Raw genomic sequence first — 11,363 nt, 5'->3', positions numbered from 1 at the left:
TGCCGTACCCCCTCCTCAACCAAAATTTTTACCCACGGAACGTCGCAAAGTCAGCCGATTCCCATATTTGGAGTGAGTACATGATCTAGAAGCAAGATGTACATGAGAGGGTTTACTGGCTCCTCATGCTTCAATAAACAACTCAAACTAACCCTACTGTTTAAAACAAACTCTTATCAGTGTACATTTCAAAAGAGTTCATCAGTCCATTTTATTTTTCAACCAACATTCTGGTATTTAACAGCTATGATTTTCATGATTTAATCAATATAAAAAATTTTAATTTCATTATTTAGTCAATTATAGTCAGTCTTGAATATCTCGTTTCATTCAGAAATGTAATTTTGCACAAAAATCTCATCAAAAATCTAATATATATATTTATATACACACACACACAAAACAATTAATTACATAAATAAATATATAAATAATGTATATAATTTATTATTTATTTAATAGTAAATTACATATATATATATATATATATATATATATATATATATATATATATATATATATATATATATATATATATATATATATATATATATTAATATATATTAACATATTAATTTATGTTATGTATGTAATAAACTAAATAAATATATAAAAATTTTGCACAAAAATTTCATTTAAAATCTGTGCTGATTTTAATAAGAATGTATATATTTTTTAAAAATATATACATACATATATATATTTAAAAAAAAAAAATATATATATATATATATATATATATATATATATATACACACACACACACACAATTACATAAATACATATATAAATATTATAAATTGTAATTTATAATTGTAAATTACATGTATAATTACATATATATTTATATTATGTATGTGATTATAAACAAAATAATAAACAAAATTTAGCACAAAAGTTTCATCTAAAATCTGTGGCTTAATAAGAATATTTTATGTGTGTGTGTGTGTGTGCATGTATATATTTTTAGTAAATTATAGTCAGTCTTGAATATCCCATTTCATTCAGAAATGTAATTTTGCACAAAAATCTCATCAAAAATCTAATATATATATTTATATACAAACACACACAGAATTACATAAATAAATATATAAATAATATATATAATTTATTATTTATTTAATAGTAAATTACATATATTATAAATATATATTAACTTATGTTATGTATGTAAATAAATATATAAACAAAATTTTGCACAAAAATTTCATTTAAAATCTGTGCTGATTTTAATAAGAATGTATATATTTTTAAAAAATATATACATACATATATATATTTTTAAAAAATATATACATACATATATATAAAAAAATGTATATATACACACACACACACACACAATTACATAAATACATATATAAATATTATGTAATTTATTATTTTTAATTGTAAATTACATGTATAATTACATATATATTTATATTATGTATGTGATTATAAACAAAATAATAAACAAAATTTAGCACAAAAGTTTCATGCATCTGTGTGTGTGCATATATATATATATATATATATATATATATATATATATATATATATATATATATATATATATGTGTGTAAATTTACGTATAAAAATTATATGTATGTAAATATATAATTTAAACATTTAAATACATAAATAGATGTGAAAAAATGGAATTCTGAGCCAAGAAAAAGTCTGCGATGGGAATGTTTGTGCAAATGGGAATGTGTTTAGTTCATGGGCTTGATATTAGACTTACGTTTTCTATTTATTCTGGATAATAGAATTATAATAAATTGATCATTTGTCCCAGGCAATTGGTGTTCTACATAGTTATGTTAGTTTTATGACCTTAGTATCACACTCTCTTTAATTCTCACATAATCAAATACTTTAAACTCAAATCAATATTCCATGTCTATTCTAAGGATGCTATATAATTACCATCACAAAATAATAATACAACACATTTATCCCATTCATGAAATAACGACTGGCTGTGCATTATCTCCTAAAATTCATAATTACATACATTTATTTCTTTATATATTGCATTTTTGCATGACTGTTCAGTTTTCGAATGACATCTATGGTTTTAAACACACACAAGGGGATCGTGATGTTAGCAGCTGATGTGGAAGCTGATGGTAATGTGGTCTGGAGATGCTCGGCTCAGACAGATGAAGGGTCATGATGGTCTTTCTCCAGCCTGAGGAAGCCTAACAGCTGCTGAGTCTTAAAATACAGTCAATAATGAAATGATAACATTTTTAAAAGCCTAGTGGAGCACGAAACACAACTGTGGTAATCCTGCAGGAATGAGTGACAGATCTGACTGAGCTTCTGCTCGAGTGATTCAAGAGTCTCGTGAGGAACTCGGAGCTTGACTGAGACGGACAATGAAATATTTTATTGCTTAGAGGATCAGTAGCTCTGTAGACATAAATAGATGACATATATTTATATTTAATGTGACAATGAAGACTGGAGTAATGATGCTGAAAATTCAGCTTTGATCACAGGAATAAATTACATTTTAACATATATTCACATAGAAAACAGTTCTTTGAAATTGTAAATAATATTTTACAATATTACTGTTTGTATTTTTGATCAAATAAATGCAACCTTAGTGAACATAAGAGACTTTCAAAAACATTTAAAAACCGCAAACTTTTGATTGGTATTGTAAATGTAAGGAGAGGTGAGTTTCTGAATTGCAGCTTGAAGAAACTATATTTCATTGCCTTGTATTATTGTTAACTGGCCACTTGGTCAAGAGGTTTTCTTGATTTCAGAAATTGCATGAAGTGCAGAAATGCAGTGGAAAGAGAGAGAGAAAGAAAGTGTAGTTGTGTCACTGAAAAGGAAAAAGATCCTCCCACAGGAAGCAGATCCACTCTCCTCATCCCCTTTTATGGTAAAAACACCCAAAAAAGCAAGTGGGCACCTTGGGAATAGACCGATTTGATACTATGAGTCAAGAGCATAGCTGAGGTCCTGAGAATGAAGCCTGAGACGGACAGCAAACACTCACGGCCGTAAACAGCTTTTACACTTCAAATGCATTTCAGCTGACACACACTCGGGGTTATTACAGTTACAAAAACAAAATAAAATATACATTGACTGGAATACTATATATATACAGTCAAACCAACATTTACTCAGACACCTTGAACATTTCATTCATTAATTCAGTTTATTCACTATAGTTTTAAAAAAAAGGTAATAAAATATGACAAGATCTCAGAGTTAAACTGTGTCAGAAAATATTAATCTTAATTATGTCAGATAAAACTTAAGCAAAACATGGTCAGGTCAAAGTGTCTGAATAATTTTTGGTTCCAAATTTTTATCAGTTTCACTGGTAGTCCACTGTATGAAGAATTTTTGGGTAAAATATGTCACAGTTTACTTTATTTTGCTATCCTCACTTACATAAATGAACTATAGTGTCCTGCACCCACTAGTAAAAATATATCAAAAATGTCTGAATAATTTTAAATAAATAAATATATATATATAACCTTGATTTTATTTATTTATTTATATTATTTTTTATTTATTTGTTTTACTTGAAATAATATATAATAAAATAGAGTAATATAAATTAAAATATAATCAAATTAATTAAAATACATTTTTAATATATATATATATATATATATATATATATATATATATATATATATATATACATATATTATATAATTTAATTAAATTGATTTAATCATTTCTATTATTAATTTATTTTTATGTTTTTATATATTTTTATATATTTTTTTATTTTATTTTAGTTGCCAAAGAAACATTTCTCATTTTTATTTAGTTTAAAGTGATGTACAAAAATAGCTAAAAAATATATTTAAAAAATAAAATAAAATAGAACTAAAACCATAAAACATTTTTATTTGAAATTAAATAAAATATATAAAAAAATAAAATTGATTTATTTGTCAAGGAAACATTTCTCATTTTCATTTGATGTACTAAAATTAAAACTGAAATAAAAAATCAATAAAAACTTTATTTAAAAAACAACAACAAAATTACTAAAACTTTTAAGTAAGATTAAAATGAAAATGGAAAATATAAAAACAAAAATATTAATAAAAACTAGTATCTCAGTCATACTAAAATAACATACAAAATCATCAAAATAAGTTTTTCATTTTCAAATTTTCAACCTTTTTTATGTTATACAAGAATCAACTCATTTTAGTTAGTTTAGAGTTCAAATGACTTGTACATCCAAGTTGATTGTACTTAAAAATATAATGCAGCAACTTTTACAGTGCACATACAGTAGCTGTTGCAATCCTTCATTTTCCTTAACATAATCTCTGTCACTTAAAACACATCACCGAATCATCAGCTCCATAAGTTGACCTCGATGACAGCAAGTTCATTCATCTGACACTTGAATCCAAATTAACTTACAGTACAATCCATTTAAGCTTTAAACTTTACCAGCACTATGTTAGTTGAGCTACAAGAGCTCAAATATAAGTAGCAGTAATATGTGCTTAAAGCTGTACAGCAGCACCTTATTATATCTCTGAGCTCATGAGCTTCCAGCAGTCACCGGCTGCTCCTCACATCCTTCGTTCACAACACGTTTAAAGTTCAAGGGTGATTGTGCTTCTCTGTCGCTGCTTCAAGGCTGTGGAACAACTTATGACTGTGTGTTAAACATGTTCAGAATGCAAGGCTCATTTATTCTGGAGACTCATGCATGCTGTTATGCTCATTAAGAAGCTCATTTATAAGCTCTAAGTTTGAAAAATAACTAAAATAGACAGAATATGCACTACTGTTCAAAGGTTGGGAGTCAGTAAGATTTTTTTTTTTTTAAAGAAATGAATAGTTTTATTGAGCAAGAATGCATTAAATTGATCAGCAGCAAATCATCATATTAGAATGATTTCTGAAGGATCATGTGACACTGAAGACTGGAGAAATGATGCTGAAAATACAGCTTTGATCACAGAAATAAATTACATTTTAAAATATATTCACATAGAAAACAGTTATTTTAAATTGTAATAATATTTCACAATATTAGTGAATTTATTGTATTTTTTGATTAAATAAATGCAGCTTTGATGAGCAGAAGATAATTTTTTTTTTTTTTTAATGACTGAAAAGATTTTATTTATTTATATTATTTTTTATTTATTTGTTTTACTTGAAATAATATATAATAAAATAGAGTAATATAAATTAAAATATAATCAAATTAATTAAAATACATTTTTAATATATATATATATATAAAATTTAATTAAATTGATTTAATCATTTCTATTATTAATTTATTTTTATATGTTTTTATATATTTTTATATTTTTTTATTTATTTTATTTTAGTTGCCAAAGAAACATTTCTCATTTTTATTTAGTTTAAAGTGATGTACAAAAATAGCTAAAAAATATATATAAAAATAAAATAAAATAAAATAAAACCATAAAAAATGTTATTTGAAATTAAATAAAATATATAAAAATAAAATTGATTTATTTGTCAAGGAAACATTTCTCATTTTCATTTGATGTACTAAAATTAAAACTGAAATAAAAAATCAATAAAAACTTTATTTAAAAAACAACAACAAAACTATTAGAAAAACAACAAAATTACTAAAACTTTTAAGTAAGATTAAAATGAAAATGGAAAATATAAAAACAAAAATATTAATAAAAACTAGTATCTCAGTCATACTAAAATAACATACAAAATCATCAAAATAAGTTTTAGAAAACAGTTATTTTAAATTGTAATAATATTTCACAATATTAGTGAATTTATTGTATTTTTTGATGAAATAAATGCAGCTTTGATGAGCAGAAGAGAATTTTTTTTTTTTTTTTTTTTTTTTTTTTAATGACTGAAAAGATCTTTTCATCATTTCCAAATGCATGATCATCATAGTTTCCACTAAAACAGTATTGGTAATTTGGTACTGGCAAGTTCTGTCATAAAAAAAATAAATAAAATTATAAATTTATGATGATTTTACAACTGCAGTAACTGGTGTTTTGACAGACATTTTTTGAGCATTTCTAATAGCAGAAGAGCAAATCAGACAGACGCATTAAATAAAGCCATTTTATGAGGGCCGTTACTGAGAGACCTGCTGAAACGAGACAGGACGATTCGTCTGAGACCTCAGGGAGGAGAGACACAGACATGAAATCTCTCTTGTTGATCTGAATCCTGTGGTCTTCCTTCTGCTTCAGATGATTTAGAGAGATCATGACCTTAAAGTGTTTCATACCCCTTTTAAGGGGTTTTGGAGGTAGTGGAAGTCGGCGAGAGCATTGTGATCCTGCCGTAGACCGTGAGTCACTCCTTCAGAACAGCGCATGAGTTCATATTACATGAGCTGGATGTGTAAGTCAGGAGATATGATAGTAATGCTGCTGATGAGGCCTGGCAGACATCTTCAGACACATCATCCGACCTCAAAGGACTTCGACACACTGCAAAAAGCACTGAATGTGTTTCACAAAACCAGTATAAGACTTCATCCTAAAAGAAGCTACTGTGTTTGAGGTTTAACCCTTAAAGAGCAGTTTTTGTGCTCTACTAGAACAGGTTTTCATGCTTGAATTTTCCTCATATTCTCCATTGTTGCAGCTCCTCTCTTCTCAGTCTGTCAGTAACACTATTTAGCTCCTGTCTCTATGAAGCCCCTTTGAAACGAAGTGTGCTCTGATTGGTCGGCTGGACCAGTGTGATTGGTCAAGCGCTTCCAGCGTGTTTGGGAAATGTCCCGCCCCTTACCATAACCATGACTGCATCCAAAATTGCATTCTCTTTTGAGTAGGTACTTATTTTGAATAAGTAATTACACTGTAAAAAATTACCGTGATTTTAACAGTAAAAGACTGTAAAAATGCTGCGGTGAAAAACTGTTACTTGGTTTACAGAAAGTTTCCATACTATATACGGTGAATAACTGTAATAGATCTAACGGTACATTTAATGTAATTTTACGGTAAAATACCGTTAAATTCACAGTTTTTGAAAGTGAAAAATAACAATTCATTGTAAAATTTACAGTGAAAAACCGTAAATTGACATTCCCACAATTCCCTGCGTGACACTTCACATTTTATATATTTTTGTTGAAATAACTGTTTCTTCTTAGTTTTTCTCATTTTTTTCTAATCAGTTATGTACATTAGGGTTTTATGTTACATCTAATGTTGTTAAATTAATGTTTATTGCATTTTTAAAATTTCATGCATGTTACCATGATGGTGTTTAGTGTGTGTGTGAATGACACTGTGTGCTCCTTCTATATATTAGTATTGTCCTTCTCAGCTTGTGGAAAAGCTGCTTGTGATGAACTTTGATTCATCATGTGACTCTTATCACCACTGTGTTTGGTGACTGTCAGTGTATTATAAAGGTACAAAACAGATATTAGTACTTCATTAGGTTGGTAAATTAACATTATATCAGTTAATGAAATACGTTATTTTACCGTAAATTTTACTGGGATTTTTTTTACAGTGTACTGAAATCCAATGTTAAATATACATATTTAAAATGTAAAATTCACATGTAACTCCGTAAGTATGTTTACGGTTTGATGTCATTTTTACAGTATTATTCTGGTAACCACAGCTGCCGGTATTTTTCCGTAGAAACAACGGGATTTTTTTTACAGTGTACTTATTACTTTCTCAATGCATGCTCCAGGTTTATTGCAGAAAGTGTTTCCTAAAACAGCAGCTGTATTTGAAAACCAGATTATTTTTTATTCTCATGTCTACTATCTTCTTTTCAAATAATGTGTCACGGAAATGGAGTTAAAATAGAGTTTCAGTCTGGATTGCTGCATTTATTTATGTGAGGAGGAAATTTCAAAGTCATAAAACAATCTCCGAACTGAAACAGGACCTGAAGGAAAACTAAATGACATGCTCAAGTGTCACATTTCATCATATTCCACATATTACTGCATAAAAATTCTGGCATCAAGAACTGACCAATAGTGTATTATAAACTGCAGCTTAGATGAGCAGCTCAGACCTCTGATCATAAAGTTCACACTCCTAAAGGAACAGTTCATGCAAAAGTGAACTGTCCTGGTCAGATTTTACTTTTTATTTTAATGGAAAAACCTCCCCAAACTTTTCTTTTGTGTTCCAGAAAAAGAGTATTATTGTTTTGCAACAACTTAAAGGTGAGTAAATGATGACAGGACCTTCATTTTCAGATGAACTATCCCTGTTAAAGTCAGATGGACTATTCAGTTCCAGTTTTATATTCTGTGATATGATAGAATTTAGTAATGCAATATACAAATATTTTAAATAAACTACACATAATGGGCAGTGCTATTATAGTATCATTAAGATACTAAAACTACAGGTGCTGGTCATATAATTAGAATATCATCAAAAAGTTGATTTATTTCACTAATTCCATTCAAAAAGTGAAACTTGTATATTATATTCATTCATTACACACAGACTGATATATCTCAAATGTGTATTTCTTTTCATTTTGATGATTATAACTGACAACTAAGGAAAATCCCTAATTCAGTATCTCAGAAAATTAGAATATTGTGAAAAGGTTCAATATTGAAGACACCTGGTGACACGCTCTAAGCAGCTAATTAACTCAAAGCACCTTCAAAGGCCTTTAAATTGTCTCTCAGTCTAGTTCTGTAGGCTACACAATCATGGGGAAGACTGCTGACTTGACAGTTGTCCAAAAGACGACCATTGACACCTTGCACAAGGAAGGCAAGACACAAAAGGTCATTGCAAAAGAGGCTGGCTGTTCACAGAGCTCTGTGTCCAAGCACATTAATAGAGGCGAAGGGAAGGAAAAGATGTGGTAGAAAAAAGTGTACAAGCAATAGGGATAACCGCACCCTGGAGAACAAAACCCATTCAAAAATGTGAGGGAGATTCACAAAGAGTGGACTGCAGCTGGAGTCAGTGCTTCAAGAACCACTACGCACAGACGTATGCAAGACATGGGTTTCAGCTGTCGCATTCCTTGTGTCAAGCCACTCTTGAACAACAGACAGCGTCAGAAGCGTCTCGCCTGGGCTAAAGACAAAAAGGTCCAAAGTTATGTTCTCTGATGAAATTAAATTTTGCATCTCCTTTGGAAATCAGGGTCCCAGAGTCTGGAGGAAGAGAGGAGAGGCACACAATCCACGTTGCTTGAGGTCCAGTGTAAAGTTTCCACAGTCAGTGATGGTTTGGGGTGCCATGTCATCTGCTGGTGTTGGTCCACTGTGTTTTCTGAGGTCCAAGGTCAACGCAGCCGTATACCAGGAAGTTTTAGAGCACTTCATGCTTCCTGCTGCTGACCAACTTTATGGAGATGCAGATTTCATTTTCCAACAGGACTTGGCACCTGCACACAGTGCCAAAGCTACCAGTACCTGGTTTAAGGACCATGGTATCCCTGTTCTTAATTGGCCAGCAAACTCGCCTGACCTTAACCTTATCCTCTTGTGAAGAGGAAGATGCGATATGCCAGACCCAACAATGCAGAAGAGCTGAAGGCCACTATCAGAGCAACCTTGGCTCTCATAGCACCTGAGCAGTGCCACAGACTGATCGACTCCATGCCACGCCGCATTGCTGCAGTAATTCAGGCAAAAGGAGCCCCGACTAAGTATTGAGTGCTGTACATGCTCATACTTTCCATGTTCATACTTTTCAGTTGGCCAAGATTTCTAAAAATCCTTTCTTTGTATTGGTCTTAAGTAATATTCTAATTTTCTGAGATACTGAATTTGGGATTTTCCTTAGTTGTCAGTTATAATCATCAAAATGAAAAGAAATAAACATTTGAAATATATCAGTCTGTGTGTAATGAATGAATATAATATTTAATAAAAGTTTATATATAAGTATAACAAGTTATATATATAATAAAAGTTTCACATTTTGAATGGAATTAGTGAAATAAATCAACTTTTTGATGATGTTCTAATTATATGACCAGCACCTGTATACTAGTTTTAATTAATATTTTGAGCTAGTCTTTATATCTTTTATATCTTTCATTTTCATTCTATGAATTTATGTGTAAATTAATACAATTTAATTATCAATGAACTGACAAAAACATGTATTCATTTCAGAGTTGACACATAAAAAAAACAGATTTCATACAATATGTTAAACTTTATAGCCCATAGTCATGAATAACTTACATTTTCCTAAGGCAGAGGTCAAAAGTCAGATTCTTGGTAACTGGTAAGGACTGATTTGGCATTTGTGATTGACAGCTGCCCTCTAGCGGTGAGATCTGGAATCACTGACACTCTTCACACTACTGAGATGAACAAGTAAGTGCTTTATCTTGTCAACAGGGGGCGTTATAGTACATAAAGAAAGTTTGCTTATATTAATCTAAAAAGTAGTTACTTATTTTACTTATTGGGTCTTTGATTATAATTTTTGAATCTGAATGATTTTCATATTCATATACCACAATGACACTTCCAGGTATTTCGAAGATCATGGTATGACCATAGTATAAGTCCAAAGTGTGTGTGTGTGTGTGTGTGTGTGTGTGTGTGTGTGTGTGTGTGTGTGTGTGTGTGTGTGTGTGTGTTTTATCATTAATGACCCAATGCAAACCCTGTGAATCTGTTTTACTAGTGAAAGTCTTGTTAAAATAAATATACCTTCACTGTAAATGAGACTTTTTACACGAAAATAGTGTAAATTTCATCTTAGAATAATATAATCCGCAAAACAAAAAACAAAAAAATGAAAGCACAATTATATTTAAACTATGGCTTCAGTGTGTATGTTTGACCCCATTATATATTATTATAGATATGATGCCAAAGATTCTTTGCCAACAAATCCCAAATGAATGTTAACAGGAGACACAACATCCTACCGGATAATAATAGCATTAGGCCTACTTTAGAATGTTTTGACAAGTGAAATAAAGAAAATGAACTGCTAAAAACAGATCAAATTATTATAATACATATTTTTCTGCTTAACAAAACAAGAATTTAACTGATGCAGAAAATTCAGATATAAACAAATTCAATATATCCAGTTTAAACCAAAAATAATAATAATTAATTAGCCTACCTAATATAAAGTCATAAATATAGCTTAAAAGACATTATGTAATAATATATATCCTATATATATATAGCCTACATCCTTTTAAAAAAATATTTTATCACAAAAAAAAAATATATTATATAATATAATATATGTGAGAAGCTTTTGCAAAACTATTTTAGCGTTTAGCATCACAATATTTAAATCTTCACGCTAAACACAAAGACTAAAGCGACTAACGCAGTTGTTTACGTTACGCTTGTGATTGACAGTTGGGTCGGTGAATGTAAATCTCACATTTGATTTGCTAATAG

This window comes from Megalobrama amblycephala, linkage group LG17 (assembly GCF_018812025.1).
Source record: "Megalobrama amblycephala isolate DHTTF-2021 linkage group LG17, ASM1881202v1, whole genome shotgun sequence".
Lineage (NCBI taxonomy): Eukaryota > Metazoa > Chordata > Actinopteri > Cypriniformes > Xenocyprididae > Megalobrama > Megalobrama amblycephala.
The sequence above is the reverse complement of the archived record's forward strand: the minus strand, read 5'-3'. Positions refer to the sequence as shown.